This window comes from Eumetopias jubatus, unplaced genomic scaffold, assembly GCF_037043125.1.
Source record: "Eumetopias jubatus isolate StellerSeaLion01/CBP00866 unplaced genomic scaffold, mEumJub1_p1.0 scaffold_5, whole genome shotgun sequence".
Taxonomy (NCBI): domain Eukaryota; kingdom Metazoa; phylum Chordata; class Mammalia; order Carnivora; family Otariidae; genus Eumetopias; species Eumetopias jubatus.
In genome coordinates, this window is record NW_028274811.1 from 75621717 (window position 1) to 75638451 (window position 16735).

At 39.6% G+C, this 16735-nt stretch overlaps 1 pseudogene; it reads left to right on the forward strand.

Moving 5' to 3' along the window:
- Positions 1–15174: 15174 nt before the first annotated feature.
- Positions 15175–15241, forward strand: LOC114200071 (U4 spliceosomal RNA; annotated as a pseudogene).
- The last annotated feature ends 1494 nt before the right edge of the window (positions 15242–16735 follow it).

Sequence of the window (16735 nt, forward strand, 5' to 3'; positions counted from 1 at the left end):
CGCCGGAGTTCTCCCATTTTCCTTGATCGGTAAACTTGGTCTTGGCTTGCTGGCTGTTAGTGCTGATATTCTGGGGGAGGGGCCTGTTGTTGTGGTTTCCAAAGGTCTTTGCCGGAGGCTGAATTGCCCCACCCTTGTCTGTCCGGGCTAAGCAAGCTGCTCGGGTTTGATCTCAGGAGCTTTTGTTCCCTGCAAGCTCTCCGTACAGCCTTGGAGGACCAGGGCAAAAATGGTGGCCTCCCAATCTCCACCCGGAGGAGCCGAGAACTCGAGGCCCCGCTCCTCAGTGCACCCCTAGAGAAAAGCAGTCACTCCCTTGTCCCCGGTCTCCGGCCGCTCTCCGTGCTCACCCGGCCTGTGACCGAGCGTTGCTGTCTCTGGCACCCGACCCCGTGTGGAGTCTCCAAACCCAGCAGATCCCTGCGGTGCGCTCCCGCACCACTCCTCCCAGGGGAGAGAGGGGAGTCTCCCCGGATCTGCCGCTTGTTGGGTCCCTGCTGCAGGAGCAGTGGCCCGACGGGGCCGTGGATCACAGTTTATGGCAACCCCAAGCTGAGAGCCCGCGCCTCAGCTCCGTCTCTGCAGCCGGCTTCCCTGCTCCAATACCTGGGAGCTCTGGCGCACTCAGGCTCCCCCGGTCTTTCTGTGACGCTGAGGGTCCTGAGACCACACTGTCCCGGGAGGACACCACCCCCTGCTTAGCCACTGCGGCGATGTCCCTCAGCGGAGCCGACTTCTAACAGTTCCGATTTTGTGCTCCGTGACTCTATCACTTGCCAGAAGCAGCCGGCAGAGGCCCCTCCCCCGCCGTCTATCCTCCCGAATATCGCCTCGGATTCACTTCTCCGCACGTCCTACCTTCCAGAAAGTGGTCGCTTCTCTGTTCAGAGAGTTGTTGCTACTCTCTTCTTCGGACTCCTGTTGAGTTCGTAGGTATTCAGAATGGTTTGATCCCTATTCAGCTGAATTCCTTTTTTTTTTTTTTTTTTTTTTAAAGATTTTATTTATTTATTTGAGAGAGAGAGAGAATGAGAGATAGGAAGCATGAGAGGGAAGAGGGTCAGAGGGAGAAGCAGACTCCCTGCTGAGCAGGGAGCCCGATGTGGGACTCGATCCCGGGACTCCAGGACCATGACCTGAGCTGAAGGCAGTCGCTTAACCAACTGAGCCACCCAGGCACCCTCAGCTGAATTCTGAGACCAGACGAAATCTAGGTCTCCTACTCCTCTGCCATCTTGAGCTGCCCCTCCCCCGAGTCGGGAAGTATTCTTTTCCTCTTCTATTTTCTGGAAGAGTTTGTCAAGAGTTGTTATTGCTTTTTCTTTAAATGTTTGATAGGCTTAACCAATTAAGCCATCTTGGCCTGGACCTTCTGTGAGTTTTAAAATTACTAATTCAGTCTCTTTACTTACAGATCCATTCAAGTTTTCCTATTTATTTCTGAACCAGTTTTGGTAATTTTCACTTCTAGGAATGTTTCCATTTCATATAAGTTACTCTAACTTTCCCCCCTCTTTTAAAAGCATAATATATATTTGTTGTGTGCTTTAGAAGACCCTCAATTAGAATTTAGAAGACCCTCTAATTGGGGGAGAAAGATGAACACAAGTAAGTACAGTACAGCAAAAGAGTTGTGCTTAAAAAGAATATAAGAAGAGATCATGAACATCCAGAAGAGAAAGATATGACAGTACTTGCATAACTGGCTTGTGTTTGGAGGATGGTAATATTATGTGAGAATTTGTGAAATATGTTAATTTTTTTCTGGTTCTAGGTGGATGTTCAGAACTAGCAGTATTGGGCAGACCATTCTCACTGAGTCTCTTGCGTTTCTACATATATTTTCAGTGAAGGCACTGGTTATCATTTTTCAGGACTATCTTTTCAAGAGTATTTGTATAGCAAGTGGCTTTGACATATAAAAATACTGCCTCTCTCTGAAGCAAGGAGCTGACATACCTGTTGTCTAGTATAAAATATCCAATTTGCTTAAACTCAAGGTTCTTTTTTATTATGCAACCATTTATGTATATAGGTATTATTGGGTACTCTCCATGTTGGCCCATGGAAAACTGTGCTAGGGAAGTCCAATGGTTAGGTTACAAATGGAGAAAGAGCATTGGTGGAGAAATGTCTGGGGAAAGTATTAGAATTATGCATAATGTTTTCATGGGTCCATCGTGTTTATGAACAGTAAGAAATAAACTTTGAAAAGGTGCACTGGGTGGTAGAGTTTGATATGCCATGTTAATGTTATTTAAACTAATTTTGTGGAGAAGGAGAATATCCACTGGCCTTTGGATAGGTATCTTTTCTGTTCCTTATAAGATTAATATTACAGTCATGTCCATGAGGAATTAAAGGAGAAACTGAGAAAAGAAAATCAGTTAAGAGGCTATTACAATAATAGGTAAAAAAAATATTTCTCTAAGTTGGTTTAGTGGCAGTTGGAACAGAGAAGACATATATGAAAGTGTTTATGTAACTAGAGCAGTAAAATGGGTGTTGTGTGTTGGGAAGAGATCCTGTCTATTGTGGGTACCACCCTATTTGTAATGAATAGCAGCATGGTGCCTGCACATCATAGATGCACAACAAATATTATAGAATGAGAAGCTGAAAAAAGAAGCAGTGAAAAAATTTAACAGAGGAGAGAAGAGAGAAACGTTGCTTCTATTTGTTTTAAGTTGGAGTAACAGGAAGAATGATGGTATAATAAAGACATGGGGAAATGATAGGGGAAGAACAGATTGAAGAGCACAATAATGAATTTATTCTTGAACATACTGAATTTGATGTTTGTATGGATCAGCTCAGATGGTGCTGAACAGCAAGCAGTTAGGAATGAGAATCATGTGTGGGAAAGTGAGGAAGCTAACAATCACCAGCATAAAAGGAGATGAGGTGGAAGGCGGGGGGGAAGGAGACCAAAGAGGGAAAAAAAACAACACAAAAAACAAGGCAAGAGTTAAGAAAGAAACTCTGGACAATATCCAGCCTGGGGTCAAAGGAAGAAGAAATTTAAGAAGAGAGTAGTCAGAGAGATAAAACAAGGTACACTTATCTCAGAATTTCAGAAGCTAAGATGGTGGAATGTTTCAAAAATAAAATGATGGTTGCATCTGTGTAGTTTTCAGTAGGGCTGAGATGAAGAGGTCTAGAAAATGGTTGTTAGGAGATTAATGGTATACTTTTTAAAGATAAATCCAACAGAGTGATGAAAGTAGAAGATAGATTATAGAGGGTGGAGAAATGAGTGGCAGGGAGAATATGTAGAGAACATGAAAACTTTTTTAGAAAAAGGCTCAATGGCAAATTACACTTTAGGTTAACTAGGTACTTGATTTTGCAAAGAACTGGGATATGAGTCCATTTGTAAGCAGTGAGAGTACATAAGCTTGCTGAGATCTATATTCATAAAGTAGATTAAACTGATAACAATGTGATATTCTGTGAACAAGGCTATCTTGTAATTGATGGATCTGAGTAATACAAAGATGCCTGGAGAATGTCAGGCTACCCAAATACACATTATTATGCCTATTTAATCCTGAAACTACTGTTTATCAGGGATGTCTGAGAAAGGGAAACATACTCTTGCACTGAAACAAAATGAATACATTTTCTTGTCTTTTTTTTTTTTTGGCAAGTAGCTTTCTCTTTAGATTTGGAATAAGTTAACATTTTGCAGAGTCTCATCAGCATGGCAGAAGTCTGGTGTTTGTTTAGGAATCTTGAGGCTAAGAAATAGACAAGACTGAAATCTGGTATCCTACCTTAGAGGACAAAGACTTCTTAGAGAATATAACATCCCAGTTTTTGCTATTTTTGACCCAGCCAAAAGTACAAGATGCCCCAGAAAAAATGCCAGTTAGCTACTACATCATAATTTACAGCACTTGCTGTAAATAAATACAAACTGATCCTGAGATACAGAGGGAATCACTGAGGCAGAGAAAGGCTCCTTTTAGGAAAAAATTTTCTTGTCAGCATTTAGTGACATGTCACCTAATGAAGACAGTGTATTTATTTAAAAAGAGATTTGATTATAAACTGTTTAAAAAGTAAAGAAAAATAAATCCACTAGTTGAATACTAAAGCTTAAAAATAAAATAGAATCCTTCTCATATAACTTAATAACAAAAACCAAGCACTTTGATTAAAAAATGGGCAGAGGACCTGAATAAACATTTCTCCAAAGAGGACATCCATATGGCCAACAGACACACGAAAAGATGCTCAACATCACTCATTATCAGGGAAATGCAAATCAAAACCATGGTAAGTAAGATAACACCTCACATCTATCGGAATGGCTAATATCAAAAAGACAAAAAATAGCAAGTGTTGGCAAGGGTGTGGAGAAAAGGGAACACTCATACACTATTGGTGTGAATGTAAATTAGCACAGCTATTATTGAAAACCGTATGGAGGTTCCTCAAAAAGTTAGAAATAGATATACCATATGAGGGCACCTGGGTGACTCAGTTAAGTGTCCACATCTTGATTTCTGCCCAGGTAACGAACTCAGAGTCATGAGATCAAGCCCTGTATTAGACTCCATGGAGTCTGCTTGAAATTCTCTCTCTCCCTCTGCTCCTTCCCACCTGTTACACTCGGACTTTTTTTTTTCTCTCTCTCAATCAAATAAATAAACAAAATTTTAAAAGAAAAGAAATATCACATGATCCAGCAATTCCACCATCTATACAAAGAAAATAAGAACATTTGGGGCACCTGGGTGGCTCAGTCGGTTAAGCTTTTGCCTTTGGCTCAGGTCATGATCTCAGGGTCCTGGGATCGAGCCTTGTTTGGGCTCCCTGCTTCTCCTTCTGTCTTTGCCACCTCTGCCCCTGCCCCCTGCTTGTGTTCTCTTGTCACTATGTCTCTCTCAAATAAATAAATAAAATCTTTAAAAAAAAGGATACATGTACCACTATGTGCAGCATTATTTACATTAGCCAAGATGTGGAAGCAACCTAAGTGCCCACTGATGAATGAGTGGATAAAGAAGATATGGTATATATGTGATATATGTATATATACATACACACACACACGCGCGCGCGTGCACACAAGTGGAATATTGCTTAGTCATAAAAAAGAATGAGGGCGCCTGGGTGGCTCAGTTGGTTAAGCGACTGCCTTCAGCTCAGGTCATGATCCTGGAGTCCCTGCTCGGCAGGGAGTCTGCTTACCCCTCTGACCCTCTTCCCTCTCGTGCTCTCTCTCTCTCTCTCATTCTCTCTCTCTCAAATAAATAAATCTTAAAAAAAAAAAAAAAGAATGAGATCTTGCCATTGCCACAACGTAGCTCAACCTTGAAGGTATTATGCTAAGTGAAATGAATCAGACAGACAAAGACAAATACTATATGATTTCACTTATATATGGAATCTACAAAAGAAAATGAAAAAAACAAAACAAAATTCAATACATTGGTGGTTGTCAGAGGGGTCCAGGGTTGGGGAGTAGGCAGAATGGATGAAGGAGAGCTGTAAGTGCAAACTTCCAGTTATAAAATATTGTAAGTCATGGGGCTATAGTATACAGGATGGTGACTATAGTCAATAATATTGTATTGCATATTTGAAAGTTACTGACAGGGGTGCCTGGGTGACTCAGTTGTTAAACGTCTGCCTTCGGCCCAGGTCATAGTCCCAGGGTCCTGGGATCGAGCCCCACATCTGGCTCCCTGCTTGGCGAGAAGTCTGCTTCTCCCTTTCCCACTCTCCCTGCTTGTGTTCCCTCTCTCACTGTGTCTCTCTCTGTCAAATAAATAAATAAATAAATAAGTAAAATCTTTAAAAAAGAAAGAAAGAAAGAAAGTTCCTAACAGAGTAAATCTTAAATGTTCTCATCCCAAGGAAAAGAATGTAATTTTGTATGGTGACAGATGGTAAGTAGACTTACTGGGATGTAATCATCACCACAACAAGTGAAACAATATTTCATAGTAAGTAAAATAATATTTCACACCAAATACAAATATCTAATCAATATGTTGTGCCCCTGAAACTAATATAATGTTATATGTCAATTTTATTTCAATTTAACATTTTAAAAATAAATAAATCAAAAGCAGCCTGTTGCCTCAGTACAAAAGCAATTATAGTTGGGTTTGTTTATATGAAGCAAATTTTAGATATGGTTTTGGGAGTTATAAACTTATTTTTGTTGTATGGTTTGCTTGTTTTACTTCATTTTTTTCTGAGTCTAAGCTCTATCAATAATTAGCTATATGACTTAGGGTAAATCACTTAAAGCCTGTGGGCTAAGGGATGATGGGATAGGAGAGGAACATCATCTTTTCTTACAACCTTTGAGAGAATAATTGCAATCTCCATTTGCTTCAGTGGCAAACTGGTGGTAACATAATACATGTGCAAAAATTGATATTTTTGGTCCAAATTAGTGTTGTCTTGTATAAACTCTGCATTACCTATATGTGGTATTTAAAAGTGTTACTAATTTTTTTAATTAAATAGAATCCTTAATCTGATTTTAGCATGGGTAGAATTAAAATACTCACCTCACAGACGTTTGTTTTGGTGGGTGGCTATAACCATAAAGACGTACATAAAATAAGTAGTTGAGGGATTGCAGCAAGGTGACATGGGCTAAGAGCTAAGTGGCTGCTTTTCAGGGATTGCTGGGCACAACCAAGAGAAAAGATTAATAGATTTAAAAGCTGTCTAGAACCTTGTTTCATAAACTATTAAATGTCCACTCACTTTAATCGGGTTGTGTTTGTGGGCAGATGAAAAGTTAAACAGTTTTTTGTCTACGTGCCAAGCTCTTAATGAAACCCACCAATCCTGCAGACAAGTTTCATGTGTCAGGCATGTTAGGGGCTGAGGAGAAACCTATGGGCCTGCAGACTATAGGAGGACCTTCTCTGTAGGTCTAAGTGGGTTCTACCAAGTGCTCCATGAATGGTAAGTAGAAGCTAAATACCGTAAAAAGCTATAAAAGATTCTGTTTGGCAGATATAAAGAAAAAAAAAATTTTTTTCTTAATGTGGCAAGATATCAGGTTTCTTTCCTAGCCTGCACAAGTTTGGCTTTTTCAGCACATGACCTTGCCCAGCAGTTGTATGGACATGTGTTGATGTGCCATTTATTCAGAAGGCTAGGATTTTAGTTTCAGTTAAGGACTTTGATTTTTTGGTTTTGGTTAGAGGGACAGTGGAGACTTGGGGTCTCAGGCATATCTCTGACAATGTGTTTATCTTAATAACTGTCAGCAGGCCAATTGTAAGCTGCTTTAATTACTCTGGTGCTAGGGGATAAGCTTAAGAGTTAAGACCAGCAGAAGAGAGAAGTAGTATACTTTGCAATTGCTTTAAATATTTTTTTTTTGGGCGGAGGAAGCATATGAGTTACACTGATACATTTTCTGAGGATTTTGGATCTTAAAGCTATGAAGACTATGCTTTGTGATTTCTTTGGATTGCTTCAGGATGCAGGAAAAAAGATAAAAGTTATCAATCATTGGCTAAATGACTATCTGAAAAATAATAGATCTGGGAGGTGGTTCTAGAGGTTTTGAGGTGCCTTTGTCTTCTCGTTCATTCAGTCAAGAAATATTTACCATGCACCAACTATGTGCCAGGCTCTGTGGTGGGATGAGGATAGAATGAATTTCACAAGGGTTCTGCCTCCTGGGTGCTGACAGGCTGGTGAGGGTGGCAGGAATAGGAGAGTAAATCACCCCATTACAATAGAGTGTAACGTGGGCTAGGATAGGAATACACCTAGGATGCCGATCCTAGGGGCAGGAGACCTTTGAGAAGTTTATATCTAAACTGAATATTTTTTAAAGATTTTATTTATTTATTTGAGAGAGAGAATGAGAGACAGAGAGCACGAGAGGGAAGAAGGTCAGAGGGAGAAGCAGACCCCCTGCCAAGCAGGGAGCCCGATGCAGGACTCGATCCCGGGACTCCAGGATCATGACCTGAGCTGAAGGCAGTCGCCCAACCAACTGAGCCACCCAGGCGCCCTCTAAACTGAATTTTAAGGGACAAGAATAACTGGACAGGTATAAAGAAGGAGAAGAATATGCCAAGTAGAATAGAATATGCAGAGTCTTGAAGGCAGCAAAGAATTTGGTGTGCTTAAGGAACTGTAAGTGGTTAGTCTGTCTGAGCCATGGTTCTGAGATGGAGAGGGACTGCAAGACCTGAGAACTATGAGTATGTAACAATAAATTAGATGAGGCTTTGTGGGCCTGTTAAGAATTTTGGACCTTGTCTTCTTCTGAAGACAAGCAGGAGCCATTTTTGGAGTTTAGAGCCGAGAATGAGAGGTAAATTATCCTGATTGTGTTGAGGAAGTGTTTAGAAGAAGAGAATCTGAATATAGGGAGACCACTTAAGAGGCTGTCTAGGTGAGTGATGACAGTACCTTCAGCTGAATTAAGATAGTGGCAATGGAGAGAAGTGAATTAATTCCAGAATTAATAAGAAAGTGTGTTTATCACTCTTGCATGAGGTCTGTTCATAATTTTTAATCGCAGATTTCTGCAGAGCCTGCCTCTACTACAGAACGAGTGCTGCCCATGCAACCCCACCTCCCCCAGGGGTCCCAGCTCTTAGGTAGAGGGTTAGAAAGGATTGACAAGGCCAGTGAGATTCTCCTCTCATTTTTCAGGATTATGGGGATTGAGACACCAAAAAATTGAGTCAATCAGCATTGGGAATTTGACCAGAAAAGGTATAACTGCTGACAAGTAAGGAGAAAAACCAACAATAAAACTGATCAGAAGGAGGGAAATGGAGCAGAGAATGACAGAGATAAGAGTCAAGGTAGCCTTTGAGAGCCTGAGAGTGTTACTTGATTCTACTTCACATCCTGCTCTTAAATGATCAAACACAGTAATACATCTATAACAACCGCACTTTTTTGTACTTGAGCTAGAGTGCACCTTTACTTGAGTTATCTTACTATACCTCCTGCCCTACCCCTCAGCATTATTCTGGGATTCTACTACATATTTAGGATTCCTGTGATGCTAACTGGGTTGCATGATGATTGGTCTGAGGCCTCTGTGCCTTTAAACATTCTATTCTTTCGTTTACATCAGTCTCAACTTAGGCTTTTGAAAGTAAAGTAGTAGCTTTCCCTTTCCATGATCTTAGATTGATTATTCATTCATAGATCTCTAGGTTTCTAGCCTTGAGTCAGTGGATTTGTTGGCTCCCTGGAAATCCTTATTTCCATTTACAAAAATGTTATGAGACTGACTGAAGCAGGTTCACCCAGCCTTTCAGATGCCTTGTGAAAGGACAAGATGATGTGTTTTAAGTTGATGTGTTATTAAAAACACATCACATTAATACTGATCATATTTTCCTAGGGCATATTGCTTTGGGTGGAATGAACCATGGAAGAGATTGTTCCATGTAAGAGGAACATTGTTCTCTTGTTCCACAGGAAGAGAAATACCTTGAGGTCTGCTTAAGTTTAATGTTCAAACTCCAGTCTTTTCAGAACAAATAGGCTCCTACAATTTGAAGACTCCAAAGCTAGTAAATGGAACTGAAAGCATCTTAGAGCTCCTTGTTGACACCACATGGTCATAAACCCTTCAGACTCTGCAGAGAGGTCGTAAAGCAAATTGCTCCTTCACAAGTAAACCGATTAAAGGGAGACAGGGCTTAGACATCTTGGAGCCTAATGAGGGTATTTCAGGGAAATGATGCTTCTTTTCTAGAACAAATGGTAAATTTTTGTTATGTGTGAGAAACAGAATTGCTCGTAGGAATAAAGCCGAGGGACAGGATAGGCAGTCAATTCTATTTTTGGTAACACTGGGCTTCGGAATCGGAAGACTTGGAATTCCTAATCTTACATTAACTGGGTGACCTTAGGCAAGGAAACCAACCAACGTGCTTGTCTTATTTGTGAGTGAGAACATCTATTCATTCAATTGACATTTATTGAGCAAATATTATTGGCCAGTTAGTTTCACATTTGTAATTTCACTTCATCCTCACAAGAATCCCGTAAAGAAGCCATTATCGCTCATTCATACTAATAGGGAAACTGATGCTGAGAGGATTTAAGTGATTTGTCTAAGTCACAGTTGGTGAGTGGGAAGTTATAGTTGGTAAATGGTAGAGGCAGAACTCAACCCCAACTTTCAAGTCCAGTGTTATTCCTGCTGCAGGAAGCTGCTTTCCTTATGGTTCAATTGCATTTATTAACACACATAATTATATTTATTAATGATTTTTTTTATCTCACAGGGGTTATAATCCAATTTCCTGTATCTTTATTGTTCCAACTAAACCATAAGCTCTTCAAAGGCAAATCCCAACATTTACATCTTTGTTACCTGCCTCCTCTCTTCCCACACTATATAGCCTACTTATCTTCGCTCATTTATTCATTCATTCATTCAGCATTTAGAAAATATTATTTGGGGCGCCTGGGTGGCTCAGTCAGTTAAGCAGCTGCCTTCGGTTCAGGTCATGATCCTGGGGTTCTGGGATCGAGGCCCGTATCGGGCTCTTAGCTCAGCGGGGAGCCTGCTTCTCCCCTGCCTGCTGTTCCCCCTGCTTGTGTTTGCTCCCTGTCTCTCTCTCTCTCTGTGTCCAATAAGTAAATAAAATCTTTAAAAAATAAATAAAATAAATAAATACAAAATATTAATCAAGTGCCTATTATGTGGTAGGCACTGTTCTAGGTTCTCAGACTACATTAGTGCACAAAATAGACGATATCCCTGACCTCATTTAATTATATTCTAGTGGAAGGAGAAGCAAATAAATAACAAATGGCATAACCTCTGAAATATGTCAGGAGGTATTAAGGGCAATAAAAAAAGTAGATCAGGTTAAGGGCGACTGGGAGTGTGACTGAAAGGGTCAGTTTGCAATTTTTAACAAGGCTATTAGGATAGGCGTCATTGACAACTGCATATTTGTTACCTGAATTCACTTGGGAGTGTCCTCTGACATCTTTAAGCTTTGGCTTTGCTTACGTACAAGGGACAGATGGCACCGGGCTTTGGCCTTAACCCAAAATTCCCTGACACACATTTATTTCCCAGCAGAGTGCTTTAGATCAATATCTTCCATATTCGTCTACAGAAACACCAGGGAGATAAGGAGGAAGAGGCCAAGGCATGGCTTGAATTTATGAATGCCCTCTGAAACAGACGGCTTGGCATCAGGAGGCAAGACTTCAGGTGATGCTGACCTCAGCTAGAAAAAACATGAGTCTATGAGCCTCACAGATGTGTAATCAATAGCAAGGTGAGTGGTTACAAGGGGCTTTACACATCTGTCAGCTAAATCAGAACCCTAAATGGCAAATGCTGCTCTGAAGAACGTTCGCCGGATTGCGGGGCTGACTCAAGGAGTCTGGGTCCGTAAACCAGTGTATGCACTATAAGGAGACATCAGTATGACAGTTTTTCATTGGTGACAGTCATAATCTTGTTTCAGTCTGGTATCCTAGTGGTATTCATGGAAAAATGTTGGATTGGCCGGACTGTATCTCAGAGATCATTTTAGTTTTATTTTATGCTTTCTTTTTATTTTTGTTCCCAACAGCTTTACTGTACTTTCTTTGTCCCTACCTTTTTCTGCTTGTTCTTTTCTTTCCTTTGCCATCTTTTTTAAAAGTTACCTGCTTTCTTTCTGACTTTCCTTTTCCTCAATTTTCATCACTGTTCTTCATCTCTTCTTTCTCCCCTTCCTTAAATATTTATTGTGTATGTACCACGTACTGACTGGGTCAGGCATTGTGCTGTGTGCTGCACAACAGTGGTAAAAAACCCTTACGGACTGTGTTGTCTATTGAAAAAATGACATTATACATGTAAATCCACAAAGAAATCTGTACTGAATAACTCTGGTAAACTGATAATGAACAAAAAAGGAGGATGCTGTCAAGGAGAATAATGGGGTACCTGTCATACACTAGGTGGTAGGGAAGATATTATGCTGAGACTTGAAGGAAGAGCAGGAGCTTTCCAGACCCAGTAATAGGCAGGAATCTCCCAAAGAGAGGAAGGAGGATGAAGAAAAACTTTGGGGATAGTCAGAGCTTGGCATGTGAGAAGTTGTTCAAAGGCTACTGTGGCTGGATCATAGTGTGGGAGCAGAGTATGGCACAGAGAGATGGACGAGTCCAGACCCCTTTCTCCCTATTCTTCCTCCTTTTCCCTTGCCCATTTAGCTTGACGTGAAAAAGATACTTACCTGAGCATGTCCTTTGATTTTTTTGGGTTATGTATACGGACAAAATGAGTACAAAACATAACATGATAAAAATGAAAAAAATAGTGGAACAAAAGCTTTTGATGAAGAAACTGCAAAGTACAAATGGGCACTGAGTTTAAAAGCGGTTACTCCGGTTTTCTGTGACATATGAATTAGCCTGCTTGCTAAGATACACAATGTGCTTGTGATACACATTAATAAGGCTGGAAAATTTGAACAGGATTTCTATGTCTGTGTAGTGCGTGTTTATATGCGTATCAGTGCATGTGTGCAGTTAATGCCAAAAGGTGAGATTTATGCCTGATTCATAACTGAATTTTTGCCTATACATGAAAAATATCTTATTTTATTTCAGTACTCTATAAGTTGTTAATGTGAATAAAGTCCTCTTTCGTGCCTTTTCCTCTGCAAGTGTTTTTTCTTTGTAATGTTAAGAATTATAAGAATTTATATAAACATACACATATACGTATACGTTTATTTATAGTTGAGGAAACTAGTTATGTTTTAGTAGTTCCATTTTGACTAGCTCATTGTAGATGAGTAATAGAGTAGCAAAATGCAATCAAGTAGTTCTGAGAAGTAAAAACATCATATATCATGAACTAGTGCATAACAGAATTCTTGTAGGTACCAGCAACAAAGTAGGTACATAAACTCAGAACTAAATATGCATTATTTCTAGATGTAACACTTTAGTTAAATGGTTTTGCACAACTTATGAAGACTTACTTTATCCATAATACCTATTTTAAGCAGAATATTTTAGGAAATGACTTTACAGTCTTTGCTAGAAACTGAAATTAATTTACTGAAAGTTAATGAGAAAAGAAATAATTCTCTATTAATTCACTTTCCTAAAAAATGTTCAAAAAATACCAACACAAATCTTTTGTTAACAAATATAACATAAAAATATGATAGAAAGTAGTTATTTGGATGTCAGTTATTTGTTTTGTTTTCTAACAAAGAAGAGATTATCAAAAGGTTTACATAGTCAGAGGACATAGGATGAGTTTAAGGGTCCCTTGTGCTTATCATAGATTATTATCTCTTAATAGTAAGAGGTAATGCGGATCAGAACCAAGATGTTAGCACTAGGAATAGAGAAAATATTAAGGAATGAAGGCTCAGTGACTGATGAAATATGACAGATTAAGAAGAGGTGAAAGTTCATAATAATGTATGTGGTTCTGTTTCATGAGATTCCTTATAAAATAGATAGAAGGTCGAGTTTATTTAGAAGACAGTGAGTTGTGTGGTGAACTTGGGGAGCTTCACCTGTCTGTTGGACATTTAGAGGGATGCCTTCAGCCAGGAGCTAAATGTACAGGACAAGTAATTGGAGAAAAGATCTGGGTTTCATTAAGAGATTCGGAAATCAGTGGGATATATGTGGACATGTCACTAGAGATGCAATTTGGTGTAATGGGAAAAGAAATAGGCAAAAAATTAGAGTATACACTTGATCCTGTCATTTAATAGCTAGGTCATTTAGGCATGTCACCTAGCCCAGTTCGTTTTAAATGAGTCAGAGTAATTTTCTTATCTTACTTAAAAAGTTGTTTTATATGAGAGAGAGAGAGAGAGAGAAGTTTCCTTCCTTCCTTTGTTCCTTTCCTTCTTCCTTTCCACTTATCACATATCCATCTCTCCAGTATTCATCATGAGCAAAGGAACTTTGGGACTAAGACCAGGGGACTGAGACTTCCCTGAAGATGGCCTTGGAAATGTACATGGGCTGGGTGCCTAGGTTTATCTTGAGAGCCCAGGATTTCCTCTTAAATAACTTAGGGCTGTGGAAAATGAATTTTGGAGAATGTCAAGGGTGCAACTGACAACCTTTGTTTCTTAAATATAGAGAGATATGAGAGCATATACCCAATCAATATAGAACTAATTATGTTACTCCCTTCCTGGTAATTTTAGAATCTTCCTTTCAAAGTATTAAAACTTCTCCAACAGTTGTTTAATGATCTCTCTTTTTGGGTCTATGTTCCTATACCTATCTATACTGTTCCTAAACAGAAATCATTACTGTTAAGAAGTCATGCCTGTTTTTTATCTTTTTTTCCTTTTCTCCTATAATATCTCCTGTTAAAACACTGCCTAGTTTTTAGAGACCATCTCAAATAGTGTCTTTTCCATGCGTATTTAATGATCCTCCCAACCACTCTATTCCTATGAATATCACTTCATATCTCTCTTATGAAACATTATAGTCAATCTTGCATAGTCATCTTATTCTTCTTCTAGCTTTTGAGTTCCTTCAGGGTGTGGACTCCTTCTTTTAGCTATTCATAGCTCCTGACCTGATGGAATGTACATGATAATCGGGGATATTTGCTGACTTGATTAACCAAAACAAATCCCACAAAAATGACAAATGATCACATCTAATCAGAAAAAAGCATATCCTACATCTGCAGATTTATATCCTAATCAAATCTGTTTTACCAGAAAACAAACAAATAAACATTTTTTTTTAATTTCATAAAAAAAGAAAAACCTTCAAAATAATTGGAAGCATGTGTGGTGTAACACCCTTGGCTCTACAGAATACTAAAGAAGTACAGGTATCCTGTGACAGCTACTAAAAATTTTATTTTCTTCCCAAAGCTCTCTGACAAGTTTACAATTAAAAATAGTAAGAATCTTGGTAGCCCAGGAGGATTTCACTTGTAACAATTTTTTTTTTTCTAAATTGGGATCTGAATCAACTTGCCTGCAGTCCTAGATATTTTGTTCAATATATAGTGATATGTTGAAGTGATTTGGAAAACAAAGACTATATTTGGGCTTAGGGTATCTATGTCCTTTTGGTATTTTTTTTTAAGGCTTTTCATTGCTTGTTCTTAGGACTTGATGGGCACGATCTGGCAAGAGACTGGTTGCTGCTGACAAAGGTAGAATTTTCAGTTTGGATTGATAATATTCAAGCTTTGTGCAGTGGCAGTATTGTAGCCAATGAGGTTTATCCAAGGTATGATTATTGCTAATTGGATTGGTAATATTCTATTCTAGGATGATCATGTAAGCCAGCAGAATTAGTTACAACCTGCCAAATCAGTGGATTCACTTGAGTAGGCACTTAGAGCCAACATTTTCCTGCCATGTACCCTGTCATCTTTTTCTTGGCATTTTCTGACTCAATGAGTCAGTCTGTAATATTTACTGAGTGGCTTCTGGGTACAGAATATGAGGCACTGTATCAGGAACTATAAAAACTGTTCAGAGCATGAGGGACTGGTACACACATCATGTATCATGGGTTACATACGGAAGAAAAATTATCAACCTCTGTGGTTAGAATTGTCAATCGAGGTACTTGCCAGTTCAAAAGTCTTCTCCTTTTAACTTCTCCTTTATAAACGTCTGTTTATACCTACATGCTCTATGATGCATTCCTAATGAAAGGTTGGCATAATCCGCACTTCATATCTCCACCACCTTAGACTCAGGGTGGATCTGACCTAAATCCAATCATTTGTTGACTGGTTAATGATGTATCCTTGCTCAAAATGACCTAAGGATAAGCAGCAGTGCCACCAAGGTAGGGCTTGAGTAGGGAGTGGCCAATGTCTATGGTTGAAGTCAATCAATTATTTGAGTTTCTATTTAGACATCAGAATTGCTACTAGAGTCAAGGATATATTTTTTCTTTTTTTTTTTTTTCCTTTTAGAGAGAGAGTGAGTTTGGGAATATGGGGGGGGTGGGGAGGGGGAGAGGGAGAGAAAAAATCTTAAGCAGGCTCCATGCCCAGTGTGGAGCCAGACTTAGGTCTTGATCTCACCACCCTGAGATCATGACCTGAGCTGAAATCAAGAGTGACCACTTAACTGACTGAGCCACCGAGGCGCCCCAAGGAAATATTTCTTTGTGCAGAGTTCTGAGGCATGTCTCCCCAGTCTTGGGATTCCTGAGATTTAGCTAGGACAGGATCAAACTCATTACTGCATGTTTATTGTTTCCTCTTTATTTGTTTACTTCCTCACTCCCTCATTGTGCTTGCTGAGATCATTCCCTAAATATACTGCCTTTCTTAGTGCCTGCTTTGTGAGGAGTCCAAACCAATATACTCTACTCTTAGAATTGTGCTATACCTCTTTGGGGAAGTGGGATTTCAGGGACTAGTATAGGACGTGGTCATTCAAATGGATGTTAGTTCTAGCACCTTATAGCACTGCTGTTCTTAACAGAAACTTCCTAGGCAGGAAACTGATTTTTTTTTTTTTTTTTTGAGATGGGGGTGGGGAGAGAGAGGTGAGGGTGAGGGGAGAAGAGCAGAGGGAGGGGGAGAGAGAACCTTAAGCAGGCTCTACGCCCAGTGCAGAGCCCATCGCCTGGTTTGATCTCATAAGCCTGCGATCATGACCCGAGACAAAAATCAAGAGTCAGACGCTTAACTGACTGAGCCACCCAGGCGCCCCAGGAAATTGAATACTTGAAAGCACTTCTAGAGGTGACTTTCTTGGCTAACACTCAGATTAGGCCTCTT